This window comes from Physeter macrocephalus, chromosome 18 (genome assembly GCF_002837175.3).
Source record: "Physeter macrocephalus isolate SW-GA chromosome 18, ASM283717v5, whole genome shotgun sequence".
Classification (NCBI taxonomy): Eukaryota; Metazoa; Chordata; class Mammalia; order Artiodactyla; family Physeteridae; genus Physeter; species Physeter macrocephalus.
In genome coordinates, this window is record NC_041231.1 from 59,576,613 (window position 1) to 59,603,243 (window position 26,631).

The following is a 26,631-nucleotide window of genomic DNA, read 5'->3' on the forward strand; positions in this document are numbered from 1 at the left end:
GTTTTATGTCCCTAAGTTGTGGAGCACTTGTTATGCAGGCATAGCTAACTGATATAGGCCTCATCTTCATCTCCTCACCATGTGATCATTGGTCTACCTGACGTATATTAACCTCAGTGGAGTTGACACACACCAAGACTCTGGACATATACTTTGTACTTGCTACATTATGATAGGTGATTGATGTTTGGAACATCACCTGTGGTGCCTAAATGGCATCCCTACATTTAGAGGGATGTTTATGATGATCATAATCCCTAATTACATGGAACCCCTCTACTATTATTTATATTAAAGCAGCCATGCCCAAGCCTGGGCAAAACTGTGAAGTATGCAAATTGTCAACATCATCTCATCTGTGATGAAGTCCTCTTCCCTTCATAGTTATTGCCCTACTTCTTTATCAGACAAACTCTATTACTTATGGTATGGAAAAGAGTGAAAATCTCTATCAAGACCAGAGATTTTAAATAGAGACTATTTTCCCTACAAGAGCAATAGAAAAACTTAGAAAATCCTTGAAATTGTGTGCAAATAATTGTATGCATGTTCATATATGTTTTATTTGTTTGTTTTTTTACTGGAAAAATTGTCCAGTATCTCCTGTTAGTAAGAGATAGAATTTCTAGGCAGAAATTCGGCAAGGATATAGAATATTTAAACAACACAATCAACCAATAGGTTCAATAGAACACTCCATCCAACATTAGCAGAATATACATTCTTTTTCAAATGCACATAGAACATTCACTAAGATAAACTGTATTGGGGTCATACACAACCTGAAAAAATTTTAAAGAGTTGAAATTATGTATAGTGTGTTCTCTGAACATAATATAATCAAACTAGAAATCAATATGGAAAGACAACACAAAAATCTCTAAAAACATGAAAAATAAACAATACACTTCTGAATAATCCATGGGTCAAAGAAAAAGTCTCAAAAAATGAAAAAAATACATGAAACTGAATAAAAACAAGACAAAGCGTACATTTTATAGGGTTCAAATAATGCAGTGCTAGAGGGACATTTAGAGCACTAAATGCTTACAATAGAAAAAAAGAAAAATCTTAAATCAATAAATTAAGTTTCTACCTCAAAAAATTAGAAAAAGAAATATGAAATAAGTCCAAAGCAAGAAGAAGGAAGGGAATTATGAAGGTAAGAACAGAATTCAGTGAAACCAAACAGAAAAACAATAAAGAAAATCAACAACAAAAAAAGCTGGTTCTTCAGAAAAGATAATAAAACTGATAAACCTTTACTAAGAATACAAAGGTTTTGTTTGTTTGTTTGTTTTAAATAGAGAGAGAGAAGGCACAAATCACCAATATCAAGAATGAATTAGGGGGCTTCCCTGGTGGCACAGTGGTTGAGAGTCCACCTGCCAATGCAGGGGACATGGGTTCGTGCCCCGGTCTGGGAAGATCCCACATGCCGCGGAGCGGCTGGGCCCGTGAGCCATGGCCGCTGAGCCTGCACGTCTGGAGACTGTGCTCCGCAATGGGAGAGGCCACAACAGTGAAAGGCCCGCGTACCGAAAAAAAAAAAAAAAAAGAATACATTAGGGAGTATAACTACAGCTCCTGCAGTGTTAAAAAGATAATAAAGGAATATTATGAATGACTTTATGCTCATAAATTTGACAAGTAGAAGAAATGAGTCAATTGCTCAAAAACGACAAATGACAAAAATTCAACCAATAATCAGTAGACAATCTGAATCAGTCTATAACCATGAAAGAAAAGGAATTTGTAATTTAAAAGTTCCTAAATAAGAAATCTTCAGGGCCAGAGGGTTTCCCTTAAGAATTCTACCAAACATTTAAAGAAGAATTAACAACAATTTTACATAATCTGTTTCAGAAAAGAGAGGAGGAAACACTTCCCAACTCATTTTCTGAGGCCAGTATTTCCCTGATACCAAAGGCAGACAAAGACAGTTCAAGCAGTTCAAGAAAGAAAGCGAGAAAGCACATGGGCACAGGAGAGAGGGAGGAAGAGACATGGGGGTGGAGCCCCCTGGGGTCAGGCCAGGTCCCAGGCACAGCACGGAGGGGCCTTTTCCTCCCCAGGGGCTTTCTTCCCCTTTATCTGCCACAATGTAGAAGTGGGCGAGGAACGAAGGATCAGAGAAGGGGCCTCCACTCCTGCTCAAGTGGAGGATAAGAGGATAAGAAAGACATAGCTTGGGCTGGGAGGGATGGGGGTGATGTCTCCACATCCCTGTGCTTCTCCGTTGCACCCCACCCCCCGCCAGAGATTAATTTGTGTTCAGTGCATATTCATTACATTTTTGTCTCCTTAGTAATTTTTCCTTTGGAGAAATGCCCCCCTAAACCTGGTGACCCTACCCATCACAGGATCCTGACTCCCCAGGCAAAAGCATGAACACGTGACCCAGGAGGGCCAGACTATGCTGCCCTCTAGGTGGAGGCATTGACCCGGGGTTGAGCACATGACCCAAATAAGACAGCCTTTTTCGCTCTGAGATAGGAGACACCAAAGTGTCCAGAAGCCTGGAGTACACAGGAGCCGCCTGTGCTGCCTCATGAGAAGAACGACACTTAAAGTGAAGTCTTCATAGCAGACAGTAAAGTCCCAAGATGGAGACGGTCAAAGCCCCTATGGCAGTTGGTACCTCTCAATGCAATTGTACCTGAAGCAGCTGCCTCTGGGGTTTCCCAACGATCGAGGCCAATAAATTCTCTTGTTGCTTAAGCCAGTTTGATGTAGATTTCTGTTACTGGAAATCAGGCATCTTCTAATATATGATGTTACTCAGATCCAGCTGAAGTAACCTCATCGTTTGAGATTTAAATAAAATATATTTGTATCCCCTTCCCTTTATTCTATAGTAATTCATTTGTCTTTCCCAAGATGTCTGCAAGTTTGCCAGGATTTACAGTTTCCTACCTGCATTTAGCTCTGGGACCTTACTTTGTGTCAAGTGAAGTCTGACGGTCCCATGTAGATGCATTTCTCTGTACATTACACTGATTCAGCTGTGGAATTTATCCCCTTTACTTTGACATTGCCAAAAACTACTCACAAGGGGTGTCTCTGTGTGTGTGTGTGTGTGTGTGTGTTTACAGCACAGAGAGACAGATAACCTGAGTTGACTGAGTGTTAGACATACCTTCTCTGTAAAGCCATGTAGAGTTCCCACCAGGAGTGGAATCTCCCACAGGTCACTTATCTCAACCATCCATCTCTGGCCTCCTACTGTTTGCTTGGTAATCTTCCTCTTCTCTAGACTCTACACCTTTTCTGGCTTTCTTATTTTCCTGATCTCTCAGACTTGGATTCCTTCACCCAGAAAGCCAACCCCCTCATCCTATTATACTGAACAAGTTACCCTCACAGGCCTCCCTGTGCAAATCCCAAAACTCATCAACATCCTCAGTTAAACTAAAGGGCCATTTGTTCAGATCCTCACCTTCAGAAACCCAGAATTTACAACTGCAGGCTCGCCTGCTTCTGTCCTCAATATGTCATTGTGAAGGGAAGAAGCCATATACGAATTTATTTTTCATGATAAGAATTATGCTGCCATCATCTATTTTCCCACGCCCCCCCCCCCCTCCGCCCCTTCTCTTAGCAGGAAAGGCAGCTACAGTCAGTTGGGTTTCAAATAACAATGTCCTCTCCTGGCCACACGTGTTTTGATTGAGGGATCATGATGAGCACCTCTGTTCTCCACTCAGCTATGGAGACAGCATCATCACATGCACAGCCACTACGTAGCAAGATGGAAGAAATCCTAAGCAAAAATCCCCCTTAGTTGAAATGACCTGAAGTTAGTAAGGTGTTCGCCCTAGTCTGGGGTTGGAGAGGGGTCGGGGTAGACAGCCTGCAGAAATGGCAAATTACAAGGTTTGTCTCTAGGGCAGGGCTTCTCAACCTTGGCATTACTGACATCTTGGACTAGATCCTTCTTTGCTGTAGGAGTCTCTCTTGTGCATTGTAGGGTATTTAGGGTATTTGGTCTCTCCCCACTAGATACCAGTAGCATACTGACCCCTCTCTTCCCCATCGGGGAAAAACTTTTCCAGATGAGTATTATGCTAAGTGAAATAAGTCAGACAGAGAAAGATAAATACTGTATGATAGCACTTGTACATGGAATCTAAAAAATACAACGAACTAGTGAACATAGTGAATATAACAAAAAAGAAGCAGACTCACAGATATAAAGAACAAACTAGTGGTTACCAGAGGAGGCAGGGGGAGGCAAAACTGGGATGGGTGATTAAGAGTTACAAACTATGAGGTTCAAAATAAGCTACCAGAATATATTGTACAACACGAGAAATATGACCAATATTGTATAATAACCATAAATGGAGTATAACTTTTAAAAATTGTTAATCACTGTATTGTACTCCTATAACTTATATAACATTATAGAGCAACTATACTTGTAAATAAATAAGTAAATAAATTAATAAAATAAAATAAAAATGTCCCCAGACATCACCAATATCCCAAGGGGGACAAAATTTCTGCTGGTTGAGAATCTCTGCTCTAGGGGGTCACTCTGTAGAAATATACAACAGAAAAGAAATGGGCATTGACTATAACATTATAAAATGTCTACATATAACCTAGTCTAGGAACCCATTGAGTAAAACTAATTGCCTTGATTGTGTAGTTTTAATTGATACCCCAAAATCCAATTTAACTATTAAGGCAAAAGCAGAATGCTTATTCACTATAGTAATTTGTTTTAAAAATAACCCAGTCTGGCACACACCTTTGGTAATGATACATACTTCAGAAACATGCTGGGAGAATTAGCACCTAGAAAGTGCTTTAAAGATAAGACCATATTAAAATCATTAGTGTAGCTTTTAAAACCTACATTGTTTTAAAAATGGATTTTGCTAAGAGATATTCTGAGTTTGTAAACCAAACTTCTACTCATTTCTCCCTAATTACTTGTTAGTGGATTTTACAGATGTAGGGCTGGCTGTAGTGCTATGTTTATTGGTCCCTGACATTTAACAGACATAAAATTTTTGTTGACAGAGGTGACCTATTATATTACACTGTCATAACTGGTTCAGATTCTTCCCCAAGCCATTGCTGGACCTTAACTGAAGGGCATAAGGAAAAGGAAAGAAAGAAGAGATTGGGTACAGCCTAAGCCAGAGGGTGAAAATTCCAGAGCCTAAGAGGCTTGAATCCAGAATCCATGCAGCCCTCTATACTTGAGATCAGGTGGGGTGGCAGGGCTATGATTCTGGGAAGTTTGTACAATTTAGAGAAGGTCTCCAGGTGTGAAATGATAATACCATAGGAGCAGACACAAAGTGCAGAAATTATAGTAAAGGATAGGTTTGGTGGGCATCTTTTCAAGCTCACCAGAAATAGGGGTCAGAAAAGGAAGACAAACTCGTATCCTGCTGTTGAGAATAAAGTTTCTGATACATCTTAAGAGGTCAGGCCCAGTTCAGAAACTAGGAAGAACTAAGGCTTCTGGATGTGCAGAGCCTACTGGAGATGGCAGTGTTATATACTCATTAAGACAGATAACCAACAAGGACCTTCTGTATAGCACAGAAGGTCCCTCTACTCAATATTCTGTGATAACCTATATGAGAAAAGAATCTAAAAAAGAATGAACATATGTATATGTATAACTGAATCACTTTGCTGTACACCTGAAACTAACACAACATTGTAAATCAACTATACTCCGATAAAATTTTTAAAAAATAAAAAAATTTTTAAAAGATATTCTTGCACCCCATGGATCCAAGGGATAGTGCTTAGTAATTAGAAACAGGACTCTGGAGACTAACTTGTCCAAGAAGATCCTGACACCCACCAAGAGAGAAACGAGAGTATGAGGAACACTCCTAACTACAAATTAGAAACCTTTCTTTAGAGACAAGTTCCTTCATTCAGAGATGGAGAGATGGCATTGTAAGAGCTAAGGAGGAAGGGAAAGAGTACGTATCTGTCAGGGTAGAAAAACAAAATCGTCCCAAATATTTAAAATCAAGAGACAGAGCTACTGGGGGCAAGAGTAAGGGACAAACAAGGGATGTTGAGGCATCTGGCATTAACGTTAAGAAGCCAAGGCAGCAGCAGAGACAATCAGCATCACGGGAGCCCCGGCACAGGGCTTTCTGGATACACATGGGACCACACAGAGACACAGCTCTTGCCAGAGGTGGGGCTGCAAAGCAGGGAGAGAATCTGGAAGAAACAGCCTGACCTCACTCTGCTCTGATCTCTGATGACTCCATTGGCTACACCCTAATGGAAGCCACATGGCAAGGGAGCCTGGCTGTGTGGTCCAGAGGAACCACCCTTCTGTGTCAGAGTGGGTCTAGGTGGGAGGCAAATAGAGAATAACTAGCACAGGAATAAACATTTACTGAATGCCTACTATGCAGACACCAGACGAGGCATTTTATCTAATTAAAGTCATATGTAGAATTGGTGGATGATTTGAGAAAACCTTTCTCCAAATATTTGCACTATCAACGTGAAATGTCCAGCATTCAATAAGATTTGGCTTTATTTTTGTGCCCTGAGTCTTCTGGAAGAATAACATTTTATATAGGTAAGAAACAGTTTGGCAAAGGTTTTCCAAGTAGTTATAACCCTTGAGTTTTTTCATAATCCTTGTATGGATGTCACCTAATCACAATTATTTACTGGCAGTGTGTGGATTAGATCAAGAATCTCCTGCGAGTTTGGCTGAAGTGCTGCTTAAATGAAGGAAGAAATTATGGAGAATATTGTGGTAATGAATGACGGTGATTGGCTGTTGGGCTGTCAAGTAAAAGAAAATTTGCATTCCTTCCTTACAGCTGTGGGGCTCAGAACAAAAGTTGGAAGTGAATGGTCCACAGGCCAAATCCAGCTGTAGATGTGTGGTTTCCTTCTCAGAGTGTTGACCCACAGAATATTTTCAAGGTTTTGAATTGGTTGCCAATTTAAAAGTCAGACTATGCCACAGAGACACATTGTTAAGGCCACATTCTGGTTTATTTGAAAAAAAAAACCCCATAGGAATATTTGGTCCACATTTGGCTCAAAAAAACAATAAATGAGAGCTGAAAAGTGGCATACTCTTCAGTTTACCATAGTCCCTACCACTCCCTATTGTCCTCACTACATCGTGGCCACATACCAGCTGCCACTTATTATAACACTTGAACTTCTTAATTTTAATACCTGGATTGCTTAACTCATGTGTACCATCTGCCATGTCTCTGTAGGAATTTGGATTTGGATTTCTTGAGTTAGAACGAGAATCTCTGGGTAAGCTCACAGAGAGAGAGATTTTCACCTGATAATAAGCATGAGCTTCCCAGAGATGCACTGATTGCCATGGATGATAACAAGGTCACTGACACTGAGGACCTCCAAGGGAAGCTGGATCACAATTTGGCAGCAACTCTACAGAGAGAATTTAAGCTTTGGATGATAATCCTTAAAATCCCTTCCCTGAGATTTTACTGGAGTTTAGACTGTGATCTTTTAGAGCCATATACTGTTCCTCACCTCTGATTCTAGCACATGAACTAGAACATAGCTGAAGCCAATAAACATATGTTACATCAGATAATACTTTGATTCATTAACTATTCCTTACTTTAAGGCTATGATGGCTGAAACAACTTATTTTTTAATCTGGGGAAAATGTTATATCAAGTTATTATTGTTCATCAATAAATTAATAATCTTACCTAAGAATGATCCAGCAGTCATGAGACTCAAAACAAGTAAAGTTTAAAAAGGCATGAAAAAGTAAATTATAAAAAGATCAGAGAAGTTCCTAAATAATGTTTATATCCTTTAAAATTTTAGAAAGGGATTACTCCCGTGAGTAACTAACACCACAATTAGTCACTTGTAGGAAAAAAAGAGATACAGACTATGTTGGACTCAGCAAAAAACAATAGGGAGAGAATTTAACTAATAATGCAAAAACTCTAGAGTGTGACTACCTCTGAGCGTCTGATTAAAGACAGTGGCTTATAAAATATTTAACTTAGTTTAGCAGTTATATATTTTGTGCCTATTATATACATGCCATTCCTAAAAAGGAATAAAAAATTGAAAGTCTTTATGAAGAGCTCAAGACCCTTTTTTGTCCGTCCCTAAGAGGGGATACAGACATGGGACACAGGCCAAGATCACTATTTGGCTTCGTGGATAGAGCATGAAACTTTGTTGTAATCATAGAAGCTACAGTGTTATAAGCCAAAAAGTTAAAAACTGTAGGATCCGCATAGCCTAGACTCTTTGGATTTCCTGTATTTTTAGAATTTCTCTTTCCTGAAGGTTTTCCCATGCCCCTGGGTCCTTGAGCATCTTTGGAATATTTATCTTTGAGTTTGTTCTTTCCCTCCTTTTCCTGCCCTAGGATTCACAAGATATCAAGGGCCAGGGTAAGCTTGTGGTCAACGGGGAAAGAGGCCAAGATGGTAACATGACTTGTTTTTGATCTAGACCACAAAGCAAAGGGAATTTTTGAGACCCAACCATAGGCCAGCTCACCCAACCTAGAGTTTCCAAATAACAGTTTGAAGTTAACATATTAGGACAATAAACCATCTGCCTGCTTCTTCTTCTGTGCCACTCTAACTCCATCCCCACAGAGCATTAGCCTGCTTTAAATTCCTTTAATGTTTTCTCATAATGCTTAGAATAAAATCCAAATGCTCTCCCAAAGTCTACAAGGCCCAGTAGGATCTGATTCCCACCTGTACTTCAATCTCATTTCATACAACTTTTATTTACGATACTCCATACCACTGGCCTTTCATCTCTTTTTTAAACATACCAAGCTCATTCCTGGCTCATGGCCTTTCACATGCTGGTCCTCAGTTTAGAACACTTTCCCCCAGTCCTCTGCCAGGCTGGCTTTTTCTCATTCTTCTGATCTCATATTAAATTTCACTGACTCAGAGGAACTCGCCCTAACTACATACATCTCATACCTACAACTCTCTTGAACATCACTTTGTTTTCTTTTTTTAGGACAAATCACAACCTACGTTAATTTATTTCTTCTCTTTGTCTCTCTTCTAGAACATAAGCTCTATGAAAGCCTGAACTGAGTGTGGCTCCAATGCCTGGCACAGTGCCTGGCCAAGAAAAGGTTCTCAAATGTGGGAGTGATTGTAACAGCATGCATTGCCAGGAATGTCCAGCTCAACACTTCCCATATAGATGCATGGCAGGATTTGAGAGTTCAGGAGCTAACAAAGAATGGTCTACCTCATCACAACCACCCAGTACAGGCATAAGGGAAAACCCCAGAGAGTAATGAAGGAGTTTAAGGGAAAAGAAGATGGTATTGGTTGAGGTGAATTAAGCAACACTCTATAGAAAAGTAGCATTTCTTATCTATCTTTAAAATGTGCATTGGATTCCAATAAGTAAAAAAAAGAGAAGATGATATGAAGAGGAATAATACAAACAAAAGATTACATTGAAAGACATGTTTAGAGATAAATATTACACCAGTGGAGTGAGAGGGTTCATAAGCAAAGAGTGAGAGAGAAAAGTGAGAAAGCCAGTTAGGGCTGTCCCAGGAATCCAGAATGGCAGGATAGAGTTTGACCACATCTCATTATATACTGGGCATCCAGAAAAATTCCAAATTTGTGTTGCAATGATATTTAAGATGGATTGTAGCAGAGAGAGACTGGAAATCAGTTAAGAGGCTTTAACAATCAGTTGAATGGCAGCATTGGGTGCCTAAGATCTAGTTTTGTCAGTAGAAGATGACATAAAGATACCAATGTCAGAGAGACATCCTGGAGGCTGAATCTTGTGGATGTCTGAGATGATAAAGAGAGAGGTTTTAGTGAAGCAAATAATGTGGCTCATATTCAAAGAGAAGAAAATATAAGGATAAACTGGGTTGGGAAGAGGAAGCACTGAGTCCTGTTATGGGCAAGTGGTTTGAGTTCCCAGAATGACATCTAGATAAAGATGCCCTACAGTCAACTGGAAATGAAGATTCAATGGGGGGAGGGGTTGGTTGGACTGTGAAATCATCTCCTCTAGAGATAACAACTTGAAGTGTGCAGAAGAGTTCACTGATAGAAAAATACAAAAAAAAAAAAAAAAGGGCTTCCCTGGTGGCGCAGTGGTTGCGCGTCCGCCTGCCGATGCAGCGGAACCCGGTTCGCGCCCCGGTCTGGGAAGATCCCACGTGCCGCGGAGCGGCTGGGCCCGTGAGCCATGGCCAATGAGCCTGCACGTCCGGAGCCTGTGCCCCGCAACGGGAGAGGCCGCAACAGAGGGAGGCCCGCATACCACCAAAAAAAAAAAAAAAAAAAAAAAGAAAAGAAAAATACAGAGGTGAAGGAACAAAGAGAAAAGGCAGAACCTCGAGGAACATCTACATGTGGGGGCAGCTGGAGGAAGAGGGAAGCAAAGAAGTTTCATCAGGAAGTTCCAAAATAGACTGAACACGTGCTCTGTGTGTCAGAAGTTCAAGTTCCTAACAATAGTACCAATAAATGCATCTATTTATCTTCCAGCATGATTCTTCCTGCAGGATTGCAAATGTCTTATTAATGTCACCCACAACATCCATGTATCATGGCTGTTTATTATTCATCTCGAAGTGACAGCATACCTGGCACTTGTTTAAACATTTAGGAAGAGACTTCCTGCTGTAACAGATGTCAGGGAAAAGGAGGCAAGGTGTACACTTCCACCTTAAAATAAAATCAGGATTTAGGATCTGGGTTTTAAAGATACAAAATTCCTTTGTTTGTGTGAATTCTTTCCCCATCCAAAGAATTTGGGGAGAGAAATTTCATTGGTGTTTGTTTATGGTGAAAATAATTTTCTACGTGAATTATGAAAATTCTGTTAATTTTTCATTGAGGTTTGTATACCTCTCTGCACTTCAGTCTCTATATGAGATCTACAACTGATAAGCAGTCAGAGTTGCCTGAAGAAATTGGTACCAAGGAGTAGAAGACAGACCTGGTTGAATATGTAAGATTCACAATGATAATTTCAATTTTTATAACCCCAGGATTTGTCTTTCTAGAAGTTACTATTTTTTTAACTTAATCTTCAGCTTGATTAATAGCCTCAAAGTTCAAGGTCCCAAAGGCTAGCCCTACCTGGCCAACAAACCTTAATTTATGTTCCTTAAACCAGTGGTCCTCAGAGTGTGGTCTCTACCTTAGACCAATGATAAAAATTCCAAGGATTAGTCCAGTGCCCAGAGGACAAAATCTCCATTCTAAACCTCATCAGCACATTCCTTTTACAAATGAGAAGATTGATCTTTCTACTGTATTTCATAGCTATGTCCACTTGCATCCTGTCTTATGTTTGTTAAGATAAGAACTCTAAAACGGTGATCAATAAAACATATAAGGCAAATAACTGGGGAAGGAGCATGATTACAGTTTGAGTTGATAATCCAAGAGGGCCTGGTAGAGAAAATAAATTTTTAAAATTAATATTAGTTAAAAATGTGGGATGGGTAATAATATTAGCACTCTCCTATTAGAAAATGATAATAAAACTTATGATCTTAAAAATATATATGTTTCAGCATTTCCATAACAGTGGCCCAAAGTAGCATTACTTTATCTACCACCACACTCATGGGGATAAAATGGATGCAACTCTAATGCTATTCTCTATTAATAGGAATCAGGGCTTCTCAGGGACTAAAAGCTTAGCTAATAGTAGAAAAATATTAATATGAGTATGAAACATCTCACTACCTTTAAGAAACAGACTTTCAAAAATGCCTCAGGAAGACAAAAGAGGCAGCTTAATGGGGTGTACACATTGCAATCATTTGAGCAACATGAATAATTATAATTCACTGGGACAACATGACTATGAAATGCCTTGATGCGTAATAGTACTCAACGATGAAAAAGTGTAAGGTACACAAAAAGTTCATTGGAAAACAAAAATAAGGGCATATTTATTTTTTTTAATATTTTTAATAAGTAGGTTAGAGAATTTATATAGAGATAGATATAGAAATATAGATATGATATAGATGTTCTGTCTTTTATTTGATTTTTCTTCTAAGTAAATAGAAAAGAACAGATAGAGTTAATTTTAAGTCAAATAACTCAAGGAAAGTTAGAGACTTTTCTTGGTTAACCAGAGGAGTGATCACTTCCTATGGCCACACTTAACCATCAATAGGAAGTCCAGGCGTGTATTAGAGGCTGATGTATGAGGCAGCGTCCAAAGAAGAGGGTCTTCTGCCTAGACTCCCCCTTTCACTCCTTCAATGAGGAAACCACTGGGTGTTTTTATTCCAAAATTACTGAGAAACCAAGGCATCGTGAAGTAAAGGCTCACTGCCTGGGACTAAGATTGGATGGACAGGGCGCTCTCTGGGGGGCTCCATGTTGCTAGTATAAGGGTTTCTGATGACTCATTGCCATAGCAACTGAACCTTGACTCTAAAGACAAAACTCAGGCCAAAAAACATCAGCTCAGGATGGAATCGACTTTGAAGAGATTCGTTAAGATCCCATATGCCAACCAAAAATAAGTGACTGATAACCCAGAATCTGTAAACTCAGCTGGTCTGACACCGCATTCTGTATTACTATAGCTCTAGGAAAGTAGAAACACTGAGAAGTATAAAATACAGGGAAGGTACAAAACAAGTTTATAAATAATGAAGACATAAATCAAACCCATAGTATAATATTTCTTGATCATTTAAGTATAGGTGTAATACATTTTGAATCCCATTGTGATTACTTGTGTGTTTATATGCACGTATGTGCATGCTGTCTGCTTTTGAATTTTCTGAAGCTTTTAAATGAAATTGATAGAGATTTTATCAAAATATTTAGGAGCAGCTGTCTACTTAAATTCGTCATCAGCAATTAAAGATTTAAGATGATTTGATTCCTAAAGTATGTTTTGATTTATTAGTGGCAAAAGTAGTGTTTGAATGTTGAGGAAAAAATTTAATAATGAATAAGGTTACAAATATGAGCAATTAAAAAGTTACCAATAGTAGCAAGTGTTTTCTCTACATCTGGTCATTAAAGATCCTTGATCATTAAAGATCCTTGGTCACTAGAGATCCTAGAAGATGTTATTCTCTGATTTTTTCCTAGTAGGAATTTTGCCTTTCAATATCAGATCATACACCCAAGGATGGGGCTCTGATTTCTCCTTCCTTCCCCCAGAAGCGCAGGGCTGGGTACACACTCCTGTTGGCTTAAACTGAGATTCAGTAGGAAATCTAAAAAATAATTATTTTCCATTGTCTACTTCAGTCATTTTTGAGTAAAGGTGGAATGGTTACCGATAATGAAGGAAGCCCTGATCTCAGTCATACATTGAAAACAAAGAAGCATAAAATATAACCCTACCCTCCAAGACCTGAGCAAGGAGTGAAAAGAGGTAAGGCAGACTCTGGTACAACCATAAACCTGTCTACATCTCTGATACACCAAGTCTTTACTGGGAACACCATAGAGGAAACGTGGGTTTTTGTATGTGTCCTCCACCCAACAACAAAAAAACAAATGAGGTGTGCGATGCCTCTAACAGAGATTCGGGCACATTTTCTTACTTTACAGGGTCAACATTTTCAATGTTTATCTTAACAAGTAGTCGTGGGTTAGTCTGACATGCTTTTTAGAGCATCATAACTTGAACTTAGAGAATTGGTTTGAGTTGATCACAATAAAGGCAGAGATGAAATCCCATTTACAAAACTGCGGTGCCAGAAAAAGCAAACCTCTGTATAACAGTCCTGATCAATGTGTTAGCTACTCCACACAATATTCAATATTCCCACAAAAAGGTACCGGTACAACAAAGGCTGTGGACAGTGTCTTGGAGCCTCTTGTAATGGGATTTGACAAAAGCCAGGCACTTTGGGCAGGCTCCATCAATGTTAATTGAAGCAGAATTGATTCAAAGACAAATAGGAGTCCTTGAGAGGTGACAGGGTGGCTTGGGGATTGTGACTCTTTCCTTTTCCCATTACCCCTTTATATTTAATTACTTGTTCTAGCCAGTGAATTGTAATTTGATTTGCCATTAGGTGACTCTCGCTTGGTCTCATATGTTAGTTGAGTCTTTCACTTAAAGGAAAAAATGTCTCATAGCCTGTGACGGTGCCTGTTTCACAGGAAGGAAATTATCCCCTGGCAAGTGGGTCTCTAATTGATAAGGTCTCCTTTTCAGTTCCTAACATTGCAGAGGTATCTGTGTGCAAGTTAGCTACTTATTGGAGAGGTGATCCCAGGAAACACTGGTTGAGAAGTGAGGTGTTAAACAAGGAAGGAAAGACAGCCAGCAAAAGTGGGTTCACAAACTAGTTCCCACCATGGCCCACTGACGTGTCCCCTCATTGGGGACCTCAGAGCCAGCTTAGAATGCACCTCAGTCCGTCTCTCCAAAGGGTGAGGGAGGTGGGGCATTTATACACCAACGCTCCTCAGTCCTGGTTGAGGGCTAGATTCAGTGGGGAGGGGAGAACACCCCAGAACTTCTGGCCTGGGATGCACACAGGTACCCCAGCCCGAGAAAGCCCTCAGAAATAGGGACAAGGAGCCAACCGCATCCGCTACAATCTGCCTGCAAATATGTAAACTGCTTTCAACGCCAGTTGTCCTTCAGAAAGACACACAATAACACCTCCTCCTTGATAAGATGTTGGAGGGAATTAGGAAGAGGTTATTTTCGTCCCACTTGATGATACCCTTAATACAGACCTTAGGAACTAAGGTTAGAGTCAGTATAGTTTTGCGGAAGAATCTAACATCATGTCACCTTTAGTAGGTGTCCGTTCATTTACCCATGAGGTAGCTCCTGGGCTCAACATTCCTGTTCACTAGGCCCTCCCCTGGGTGCATCACTCTGGAACATCAGAATGCTAAAGAGAGGTCGAATTCAGCACACAGTGGGCTGAACCTGGATCCCACTCAGAAATAGGCATATTTTTTAACTTAAAAAATACTAATTTTTAAAATAAAACCTTTAATTTTCATATCGATTTGCTGTTAGTTGGCATACATTTGCCAAGCTTAGACAATAATTGTAGGAAGCAGGCAGAAGAGAATGGTAACCAAGTTACAAGAAAGGACAATGAAGTTCCCAAGGTGAGGTTCAAAAGTCAGAAGGCAGTAAAGCAGACAGGCGCTGGGACCCAGGTAAGGGAACAGCTGAGCACAGTGGTAAAGAGCCCAAGCTTTGAGGTCAGGCAGGCCTGGGGCATCCCAGCTGGGACTCCCACCAGCTTGGGGGTCTGGCCCAGTGACCTAGCCATTCGTACCTCAGTTTCTCGTCCAAGTAATGGGAGGTGATAAGACCTACCTCATGTGGGTTTTGTGACAATTAAATGAGCCAGTGCTTGTAAAGTGTTGTGCCCAGTGCCCAGTATGTGGTAAGGACTTAATCATTGTTACCTGCTCTTGTGTTATTATTACCATTTTAATGACTTCAAGGTAGAAAGTAGGAAATGTTCTTTCTACTGTGCATGGCTTGAAGTCCAGTGTAATATCCGTGGGACTATAATATGTACCACTGCAATCAGAGCAAATTCTGCTCGCCACCCAACACAGAATGAGTTACCTTAGCTCTGGTCTGTGCGTCACATTTGAAATCTCATGTGTGCAGGCGGGGAGTGCTTGGGGTTTTCTGGAAACTGCTTGCTTGGGGTTTTCTGGAAACTGCTTTCTACTGAAGTGGCAGATCCAGTCTGATGAGGCCCTGGGTGGAATTCTTCCCCGAGGTGAGTGAGACCTCTGTGCCAGTATTTAGAGAGACTCGACTGCCCTTGGATGCCCTGAGCCTGGTGGCGAAAACAGGTGAGAAAGGTGGCATCTCACACACCTGAGTGTATGTCAGTTTCACTTTCTGTGAAGGCAGCAGCGTCGTCCCTGAGGAGGGGGTGCAGCCCTACCCTGTCCTGCAGGAGGGACCAAGGTGTCTGGGTACAAGGTCCAGGCAGGGGCTGGCAGTCTCCTCCCCTGACTTCTGCCTATGAACCTCCACCTTTCCTTCTAAACGCTTTCAGCAAGGAGACATAAGATGACACTCAGAGGTTACTCGGTGCTCTCAACCAAAGGCCAATTCTAAGCAATTCAAATGTTCTTTCAATTCTTTATTAAGAAATAAAATCCCCACCATTTATTGAGTGCGGCCCCAGCCCAGTGTGTGTACAATGTGTGAGAACCATCCCTGTGACGTCCTTTTATGGGTACTTAGCACCATCACTATGGGAAGCACCATTATCCTCATATTTCCACATATTTTGTGTATGAGGAAATGGAGGTTCAGAGAATGAGTGTCCTCAAGTCTCACAGAAATAAATGGGGCTCTAGAATTAGAGCATGCTGGTAGGGCTTCCCTGGTGGCGCAGTGGTTGAGAATCTGCCTGCTAATGCAGGGGACACGGGTTTGCGCCCTGGTCTGGGAGGATCCCACATGCCGCGGAGCAACTGGGCCTGTGAGCCACAACTACTGAGCCTGCGCGCCTGGAGCCTGTGCTCCACAACAAGAGAGGCCGCGATAGTGAGAGGCCCGCGCGCCGCGATGAAGAGTGGCCCTCGCTTGCCACAACTAGAGAAAGCCCTCACACAGAAACGAAGACCCAACACAGCAAAAATAAATAAATTAATTAATAAACTCCTACCCCCAACATCTTCTTTAAAAAAAAAAAAAAAAAAGAGCATGCTGGCGGACGGCAGCACACTGGCCTCACAAGGCAATGCCTGACTAGAAAGTTCTGAAGGTGGTTATAATAGGGAGAGCAGAAGAGGTGGACACACATGCTGACCCCATGTGCAGACATTCCTGAAGGACCAATAGCGTTGTATCCAGCTGAGATCTCTGGCCGGGCAGCCACTCGCATGCCTACCCTGGACTTTCTTGCAAAGCCAGTGAGGACACAGGACTGCAGGAGATGGACAGAGACCTTGTTGCTGAGTCAGTGGAAGGTGTTTTATTGCGAGGCACGCCCAGTTATAGAACACAAGTCAGAAACGCCACAGGCTACGCAAACGCAAACACAGAAGTGGGCCTCGTTCTCAGATGCCTCCAGAAGGGGCACGGTTGACGGGGCAGGTGATCTCTGGTCCCTTCCCAACCTTCGAGAAGCATCCACTTACTCCTGGTTAGTTTACATTCAAAGTATTTGAAGCCACTTTTGATATCCATAATTTCTCCTCCATTCTAGCTGCAGGATCAGATAGGAACTAAATTTCCACCTACAAGGTTTGTGTTTCGTTGTGGAGTATCATACATCTCAAACAGCATGCAAGAGCCCCGGGTATAATATGTTTGATTTATTTCAACCCCAAGCCCGCACTGACGTCGCTTCAGTAGCAAAGCAAATGGGACTCGGGCCATTACCTGGATCCAGATGTGAAAAAAAGGAAGAAAGAAAATGTATTTTTAATCTAAAGATTGGTACTACACACATCAAACCATGCAGCCCCATTTACTAGGTAATCTGGGATGACAATTCAAAAATCCCTAGGGACAGAATTGGTTCATAAACAAGGCTAATTTCAGCCACAGAATTATATTTTCCAAAGCAGTTCTTCTCTTACAATCCCCAAGGTCAAGGAAGAGAGAAGAAAAGACAGGGGGCAAAAAAGCGCCAACCATTCAAAAGCATCCAGAACTGGTGTCAATTGGGTGATGACAAAGCAAAGAGAGTCCAATCAGGAACCGCAGCTCAGGGTGCTCCAGTCTGAAGGGTGCTGGGCTTGCGTCCCGCTCTGGGTGCTTCTCCGTTCCACCTGCTGTGCTCTGTCTTGGGGACCCGCATCCTCCTCCTCCTCATGGTCCTTCAGCAGATCCAGGACACCTGAGAAGATGGTCCATCCTCCAGACAAAATGTAGAACCTGTGGAAGGACACACAGGAAAAGGCCTGTCATGCTGGGGCCCAAACCAACTGACAGCTAAACACCGATGTAGTCAGGCAGAGGGAAGAGTGACATTCCTCACCTCCTCCAGGCTGGCTTCCTGCCGCCTCTCCAGGAAGGTGGCTTCATGCTTGGGAGCAGCTAGTGGCGTGGAATCTTTGAGATGCTGTCGTGAGTGCATCCGGGTATCCACCACCTCTCAGGCCACGATCTCTCTGTTGACAAGAACATAAATCAATTCCCCTGCATCACTGGCCTATGGAACCTTGAGGAGAGGGAGACACAACAGAGCAACACAGACACACAGAAAGGAGGGGAGGGAGGACAGGAGACAATAAACTCAGAAAGGATACTCTACCTGACACCTGTCCCTGGGGTTCCCCTGGGCAGCCGGGTGCCGACGGGAGGCTTGAAGTGCTTTCTAAGAGTGCGCAGAGGTCTCAAAGGTCTGAAAGGTCGGGAAGCATCATTCCACTGCCGGGCGGGCACCTGAGCCCAAAACTCAGCTCCTCGAGAACCTCAGCCAGCCTCGCCCCAACTCTCCCGAGTGGGTCCTGCCACTGAGATACTATATAACAGAGAGCAAAACGCAGTGGATATTAGCCAGGGGTGGCAGTGGGCAGGGGAACAGGCAGGGCAGGAGGGGCGTCAACCACCACTTGGGCTTCTCTTTAGTGGGTTCAATCAGCTTCCAACTCTCCACTTGCCACCAGGTGACAAATCTCTAAGAGTGTCCCCCAGGCCAGTGGTCCACACCCTTTGGTTCAACCAAAGCATCCTTTGGCTCCTGAAGGAAGCTTCTGTCACAGTCAGGCTCCCTGCCTAGGGCAGCAGAGCTCCAGACCTGGAGTGAGACCGGCGCCTGGCTCCACATCTGCCCCTCCTCTCCCAGAGCCCAGGGCCACCCCTCTGTCCTTCACAGGACATGTGTCCCCAGAACACGGGGTAAGGAGCACACCAGAAAGAATGGGGCTGAGAACCCCCGGAACTTGGAGAGCTACCAGGAAGGCGGAGAGAGGAAGGCATTCCAGAGACACTTATCCAAACAAACCTAGCTGCCAGTGGGTAGGCGCTGGAGGGGGTAGTTTGTCCTGGGCACACGTAATAAAAAGGGCACATTGTCTGTAGAGAATTTAAAAGTAATAATAAAACTAAGAGCCAGTGTGCTTTTCACTATGACCATGCACTCACTGGCAACTCTAAGCAGTATGGGCGGCAAAATACTCCTTCCCGCCCAGACAGACCCCCCCACTCCATGGCCTCATCTCGCCAGAGTCTTTGCTTGTGCCCCTTCCTCCACCAGAAATCTGCTTCCCCCAATCCCACCAGCCATATCCCACCCACTTCCAAGATCCATTTAAATGCTATGTCTTCAAGGAAGACTCTCACGACCCCCCTGGCTGGGGGTCATCCCTTCCCCATCTTAACTCCGAGGGCAGCTTATCAACATCTTTCGTTTCTACCTTACACTAGAGTTAAACATGCAAAAGTGTTATCTTGCCTACTGATGGCCATGAAGACGCAGTGGAAAGTGTACGGGATTTGGAATCAGGCCTGGGTTAGAATTGCAGCTCTCACACTGAACTAGCTGTGTGATGGTGGGCTGGTTATTAAATCTCTGTAGTTGTTTCCATGTCTATAAATTGGGGAGACTCTCCCCTCTCTCACAGGGCTAGGCATTCAACTAGAAAATGCACACAAAATGTCGAGCCTGAGATAACAGATGCTCTAAAGTTATTTGTTTCTCTACTCTCCTTAAAGATAGAATCTTATTCTTCTGTCCTCCCTTCACCACTCCTGCAGGACTTCCCAAGATGTCATAACATGTGGAAGGTATAGAAATGTGGATGGTATTGAAAATGAGGGTATAGAATATCTACCACATAGGCCTGTTTGGAGATTAAATGAGGGAATACTTGTTAGGCTCTTAGATCAGAACCTGATACATATGAACGACAGAAATGTATGTGAAATAAAACAGTCTTGTGAGTTCATATACAACTCCTTGACTCCATGAAGCACTCCAAATACAGATTATCAAGACCTTCCTTCCTCTGTTTCAAACTCCCTCCCACCTTCCCCACATAAAAATATCAGAGGTAAACGGAGATGGTAGAGTGTTTAGAAAATCACATGATGTTAGCACTAACACACCGTTTCCCCCTTTAGGTAACTAATGCATACTAAGAACACACAACGTGCCAGGTACCACGCTAAGAATGTTACCAAGAGTATCTTATCTAACCCTCCTCTGAACCCTATGAGGAGCTGCCTGACTATCCCTATTTGACAGAAGCAGCAACTGAGGCACAGAGGGGTTAAGTTACCAGCCTGTGGATGCACAGCCTGCGAGGACGGAAGCGTTCTGTACCATCTGGTTCAGGAATCACTGGCCACCATGGCTGCCAAGCTCTTGAAAAGTGGCTAATTCAAGGAACTGAATTTTAACTTATACTTAATTTTAACTAATTTAACTTTAGTCACACATGCCCAGTGGCTGCCAGATTGGCGAGTGTGGGTCTATCATATCTAAAGACCTCACAGGGGCCCTTGTTTGATGTTGGCGTCAACAGGATTTGCCCCAGACATGAAGTCAGGGCAGAACCTTCATCAGGGGCAGCGGGGCTGTGCTATTTACAGAGCCTAGGCTGTGGAGCAGACACACTTGACTTTGAAATGCAGGTTCTATCACTTACGGGTTGTGCCCACAGCACATTAGTTCACCATTCTGTGCATCTGATCTCTTTTCGGTTAAGGAGGCACAGTAATACCATTTCTAGGGTTAGTGCGATCAAGTAATACAGCATCTGAGAGCATTTGAAGAGTGGGGAAGGGAGGACAAAGATAAAAAAGTAAGATTCTACCTTTAGGAAGAGATTCTAGTGTTTATATATGTTTTCCCCTCATGCCCTGACTATAGAACTTAATCACCACCCCTCCCCAAGGTAAATAAGGGTCCTTAATGCCCTTCTTCCCTGAAACAGATCATAAAACCTTCCTGTGAGAGGTGCCCTCCCTACGCCCAGAGAAAAGGAGCATCCTCATCTCCAAAGACAAAGGGCCGCAGAGAAGAACCCCAGCAAACAGGCCTTGCTAAGTTCCCTCAGGTCACTGCGCTGACCTCATACTCCTAACCTGCCATATTCCTCCACCACGGCCCTCCCTTCACCACACACAGCACAGAAATATGCAGGTCTGTTTCTTCTAGTCTTCATTTCCTTATGAAGGCTCCATATCAGGTAAAACGTATATTAAATAAATGTGTATGCCTTTCTCTTGTTAATCTGTTCTTGTCCCTTTAATTTTCAGACCCAGCCAGGGACCATAAGAGGGCTGAGGAAAATGTTTTTCTCCCTGCACAAGTCTTCCTACTAATTCCTCCTGCTAAAGTAACGTGTAGCTTCTGTCTCCTAATCCAACCCAGCCTGAGACACCCTTTCCTCTCCTTCTTCTAGGGATAAACTGTCACCCTGCACATAAGGATGTACAAGCACGTCTACTTTTTCCCAGATAAAAGACATCAATAAATTATCAACATATTCTGACATCTCTATGCTAGATTCTCTCTGCCCAGCATCTAAATGCAGGACAGAAAAAGAAGTTAAGCACATGAAATCATATAATTTGACAGATTAGAGAGAGTAATCAAAGCCCATCTCCATGAATGAAGATCAGCACTGGGGACTCCTTGCAGGGGTGTGAGCCAAAGCCCGGGGCCCAGCGACCTGTGTCTGTGGACATATATTTATATATACACAGATCTACAGGTACACGTTTATATACACACAGATCTATATGTACACATGTTTACATATACACAGATCTATATGTACACATGTGTATATATATATATATATATACACACACACATAGATCTATACGTACGTAAAATTAAAGCATTTGCTGAAATGGCTGAAGTGACTGGAGCTGGAAAATGGTAGTTTTCTACTAAGTTTTAGTTCCCCAGGAGTAACCCTAGGAGAAGGATTTGAGAGCTAATAGTTGATGGGGACCGTACTGGAAACACCAGTGGGAGGACAGGGAAAGGACAGTGACCAGTAGAGGGGTGTCGCTGGGCCAGCTGTGGGTGACTTGGACACTGGGGCTCAAGCCCACGGGGACTCTGGAGAACAGCTGAGAATCATGTACCTCAAAACTACCCCGGGCTCCATCAGCTGCTGGTTGAGGATGCCCCTCAGGAAGAGGTGACACCCAGAGATTCCTGGACTGCCGTGCTCAGATGGTTTTTGGAGAAAACCCTCCTGCAAAGAGATGCAACTAATGGCAGTTGGAGGTTGGCCTCTGAAAGACCTGAGGGATGAGGGCGGGACCCTGGCAGCCTCTGCCACATTTATGGTGCTGATGAGAGCCATGGCATGGAAGGGGGGAGGCGGGAGGGAAGACTGAGGAAACTGCCATCTGTGAAGACCTGAAGTGACGGGGTGACACTGAAGCCAGGACCACAGGCTTTCTCTTGCAGGTTCCTCGAGGGCTTGTGGCCCGGCGGCCAAGGGAGGGGGGGTCCAGGCTCCCAGCTGCAGCAGACAAGAGGCAGGAGGCAGTTTGGAGTGAGGGTTCAGGCACCGGTGGCTGCTCAGTTAGGACGCCCGTGAACTCACTCACTGTGCCTGAGCTGCAGGCCACATCGGGGCTGGCAGATAGATTGGCCCCATGTGGATGTGAGAGCATCACTTGATCTGTGGCATGAAGTCCTGATTCATCCATAGGAACCATCACAGAAGGACGAGAGCAAGACTGGCTGGGGATGCGATGGGTCAGCGTGTCCTTCAGCACCTCAGCTGGGTCGGGGAGGTGGGGTGACCAGCGAGCAGTGGGGATTCGGCCTGGTGTCCTTCTGCATTTATAAAGGATGAGACTGAGAGTGCTGGCGGAGTGGGCCAGGGCGGCTGTGGTCAGTGCCTCTGAAGTGGATCTGCTGTGGAACAGGCTCGTCTGGTACCGGGTTGTCTGTATGCGCCCTCCCCAGAGAGCTGGCAGATCTATATATGTACCTATAGATCTCTGTATATATAAATACATGTACCTATAGATCTGTGTATATAAATATATGTACATATAGATCTGTGTATATATAAATATATGTACCTATAGATCTGTGTATATATAAATACATGTACCTATAGATCTGAGTGTATATAAATATATGTACCTAGAGATCTGTGTATATATAAATATATGTACCTATAGATCTCTGTATATATAAATATATGTACATAAAGATCTGTGTATATATAAATATGTGTTCCCAGGCTATGTTAATTGGATTTATAAATAATGAATGATATATATCTGGCTGATATTTGAGCTTTCATGTATTTTGCATTGTGCTGGTTCTGTCTCTCCTGTAAGTTGATAAGATGCTCAAAGGCCAAGAGTGCATCACGTCCTTTTTCTATAATTTTACACCATGCCTGGCATGACGCTCTGCAGAGTGAATATTCAGTCAGGGCCAACAGAGAGGAGGCCACAGAGGTCAGTTCTATTTGGTCCATGGGCTTGTCAAGGGTGAGAAAGCTCCTAAGAGAAGGAAACTGGGATGCTATTTTCAACTTTTTGAAGGATGAGACTGGAAGCCCAGAATGGATGCTGGCACTGAGACAGGGCACAAGTCAGGACAGCAGAGTCAGGTGGTGCCCTCCACGCCCTCCAGGCCAGCAGGACGGGAGAGGCTGCAGTCCCAGATGTGCTCTCTCAGCGCGTTTCTGAGTGAGAGTCCTGTCCCGGCCAACTGAGCCTGAGGGCCTAGACAAAGTCAGGTCCTTCCCCAGGAGACCTTCCCTGAAAATCCTGGCATTTTTGCTGAAAATCATTAGCTCTCTGATTTATTAAGCACCTCAAAGTACATCACAGAACTGAGTGCTAATAGGTGAGGGACCAAAATAGGTAAAGAGGAGGCCCTACCTTGACCCATCTTATACCCTAGAAGGGAAGATTGGGGGACAATTATCAGGGGCAGGTAGGACTGAGCACTAACACACCTGACTACAAACACCCCCCTTTGCCTGGGGCTCTCAACCCTCTCCTGGCTCCACTATTTCCCTTCTTAAATAAAATAAAGGTTTATCAGCCATTCTAGACCTGGAATCGTTATTAACCAGCTCCCCCAGGATGCAAAGATTCTAAAGGACCTTCCAAATCAAAGAAAGGTGAAATGACACTCTGTTTCAGAACTATTTTGTTGCATTATTTTCTAAGCCTTTTACAATTGACAATCCAGATAAGGTATTGATTAAATAGATCCCTCACATCTGCAGCTAGGCTGTTAGCAGAGGTCACTGTCACAGCCTTTCGGCCCTTCCTGGTTGAATCTGGTGCCTCACAAGCGAATGGCCATTCAAATCCCTGCACTCAGCCCCTTGCAGGGACTCTTGCACCCCTGCAGGCATGCGGGGCATCCTACCCACAGGTTGCACCGTGCCCCAGCTCTGGGAACCTAAAAGAACATTTCTAAGGCTTTATCTGGAGAAATCACACCAACATATGGTTTTACATAGACCCTGCTAATTGAGAAAATTTAAATTCTATAGCAGCTTTCTAAAAATAATTCTAATTTGAATAGAAAGTCCAGCCCTTTACAGATCCCAGACTGGTTTGCTTTCTTCCCCCCATCACATGGGAACTTGAAGAAGCTACAACAGTGACAAGCAGACAGAGCAATGGGTAATTCATCTGGGGACGAACAATAAACAGCTGTCACAATGGCTGGAAAGAAGCCAGAATTAAGAAGGGTGTGGAGGGACGCATGTGACAACCAGAGACCTCTTCGCACCAAACGTGAAGACGCATAGCAAACTTCCTCTAACTGAAGCCTGTCTGCAGAGAAAGGCTTCCTCTGACAGCCAGATAAACTGACTTAGCCAACAAACCATCATACAAATGAGATACATCAAAAACACACACAAGGGCTTCCCTGGTGGCGCAGTGGTTGAGAGTCGGCCTGCTGATGCGGGGGACGCGGGTTCGTGCCCCGGTCCGGGAGGATCCCACATGCCGCGGAGCGACTGGGCCCGTGAGCCATGGCCGCTGGGCCTGCGCGTCCGGAGCCTGTGCTCCGCGACGGGAGAGGCCGCGGCGGTGAGAGGCCCGCGTACCGCAAAAAAAAAAAAAAACCACACACAACAGCCAGGGCATGTGGTCTCAGAGTGAAGCTCTAAATGATCTTCCCAATTCACAAGGATTCTGCACACTCTTTATGGGAGAAATTCTCTCCTCAACTTTTCACACGTGAGAAACACAATGCCTGTGGGATGTTTCATTACAGTCACCTTCAGAGCTGCAGGTCAACTTAAAGAGAAACATGGCAAAAGGGAAAAAGGAAACACATTCCATCAAGCTTATTTACTCTCCGGGTTCTTTGCATGCATGTTATGGGGCCATCACTGCCTGAGGATAACGTCACGTGTTGCCAATGACTTTACCCACAAGGAAGGAAGACTTGGGCACTTCCTTAAGAGTCATGTGAAAAATATTCTCCACTATCCCAACTGTGCTCAAGTTTGCACTGAACTCATCATTGGCTATTTAAACTGTAGAAAGTTATCATTTAAACATGGCCCCTTGGTAGCCCCGTTAATGTTGAAAGTAGCTGCATACTAAAGCGAGGCTTATTTGAAGTCAATTCTAATTCTGCCTGGTCTCCAATCCTAAGGCAGTTTAACATCTCCCCACCTTAGCTCTAGAGCAATTCTTTTCCTTCACCCCCATATTGCATCTGTCCTTGACAGTCTCTGGGTATTATGAATCAGGAATGGGCAAGGGATTATTAATTGTGTGGAGTGTTTTTATGACGCTGATGGTCAGTGCTCCAAAGAAGACTACAAACTACTATTTGAACGTTTTAGACACATTCTTGTCTTTAGCAACTGGAGTATAAACTCCCTGAAGGCTGAGCCTTCTTATGCATGTTCCTTTTGTATGTCTCATGATGCCTAGTAGAGTGCTGGATGTTGAGTTAAGGTGACTATATTTCCTAATAAAAAATCTGATGCTCACTGTAACAGGACATAGCTTTGTTTTCCCCCTGTGCTATACAGTAGGTCCTTGTTGATTATCTATTTCATATATAGTAGTGTGTACATATTAATCCCAACCTCATAATTTATCCCTCCCCCAACCTTTCCCCTTTGGTAACTGTAAGTTTGTTTTCTAAGTCTGTGAGTCTGTTTCTGTTTTGTAAATAAATTATTTGTATCATCTTTTTAGATTCCACATATAAGCAATATTATATGGTATTTGTCTTTCTCTTTCTGACTTACTTCACTTAGAATGGTCATCTCTAGGTCCATCCATGTTGCTGCAAATGGCATTATTTCATTCTTTTTTATGACTGAGTGATATTCGATTGCATATATGTACCACATCTTCTTTATCCATTCCTCTGTTGATGGACATTTAGGTTGCTTCCATGTCTTGGCTATTGTTAATAGTGCTGCAATGAACATTGAGGTGCATGCATCTTTTCAGATTATGGTTTTCACTGGGTATATGCCCAGGAGTGGGATTGCTGGGTCATATGGTAGCTCTATTTTTAGTCTTCTAAGGAACCTCCATACTGTTCTCCATAGTGGTTATACCAATTTACATTCTCAACAACAATGTAGGAGGGTTCCCTTTTCTCCACACCCTTTCCAGCATTTTGTAGACTTTTTTTTTTTTTTTTTTTTTTTTTTTTTATGGTATGCGGGCCTCCCTCTGCCGTGGCCTCTCCCGTTGCGGAGCACAGGCTCCGGACGC

The 26,631-nt window shown here is 43.1% G+C and overlaps 1 protein-coding gene across 3 annotated transcripts in view; it reads right to left on the reverse strand.

The window, feature by feature from the left end:
- The window catches only part of LOC102993863 (formin-binding protein 4-like), a 316,295-nt gene that overhangs the window by 97,534 nt on the left and 192,130 nt on the right, over positions 1 to 26,631 (reverse strand). For 2 of the 3 annotated variants that reach the window (XR_008615732.1, XR_447829.3), the window contains exons 2-4: positions 18,236 to 18,445; positions 17,960 to 18,092; positions 16,939 to 17,856 (exon numbers count right to left, since the gene is read on the reverse strand). The exons of the other annotated variant lie outside the window; for it this stretch is intronic. The gene's annotated coding sequence lies outside the window, so the exon portion shown is untranslated. Of the gene's footprint in view, positions 1 to 16,938; positions 17,857 to 17,959; positions 18,093 to 18,235; positions 18,446 to 26,631 lie in introns of those variants that run through there. 3 annotated transcript variants of the gene reach the window in all.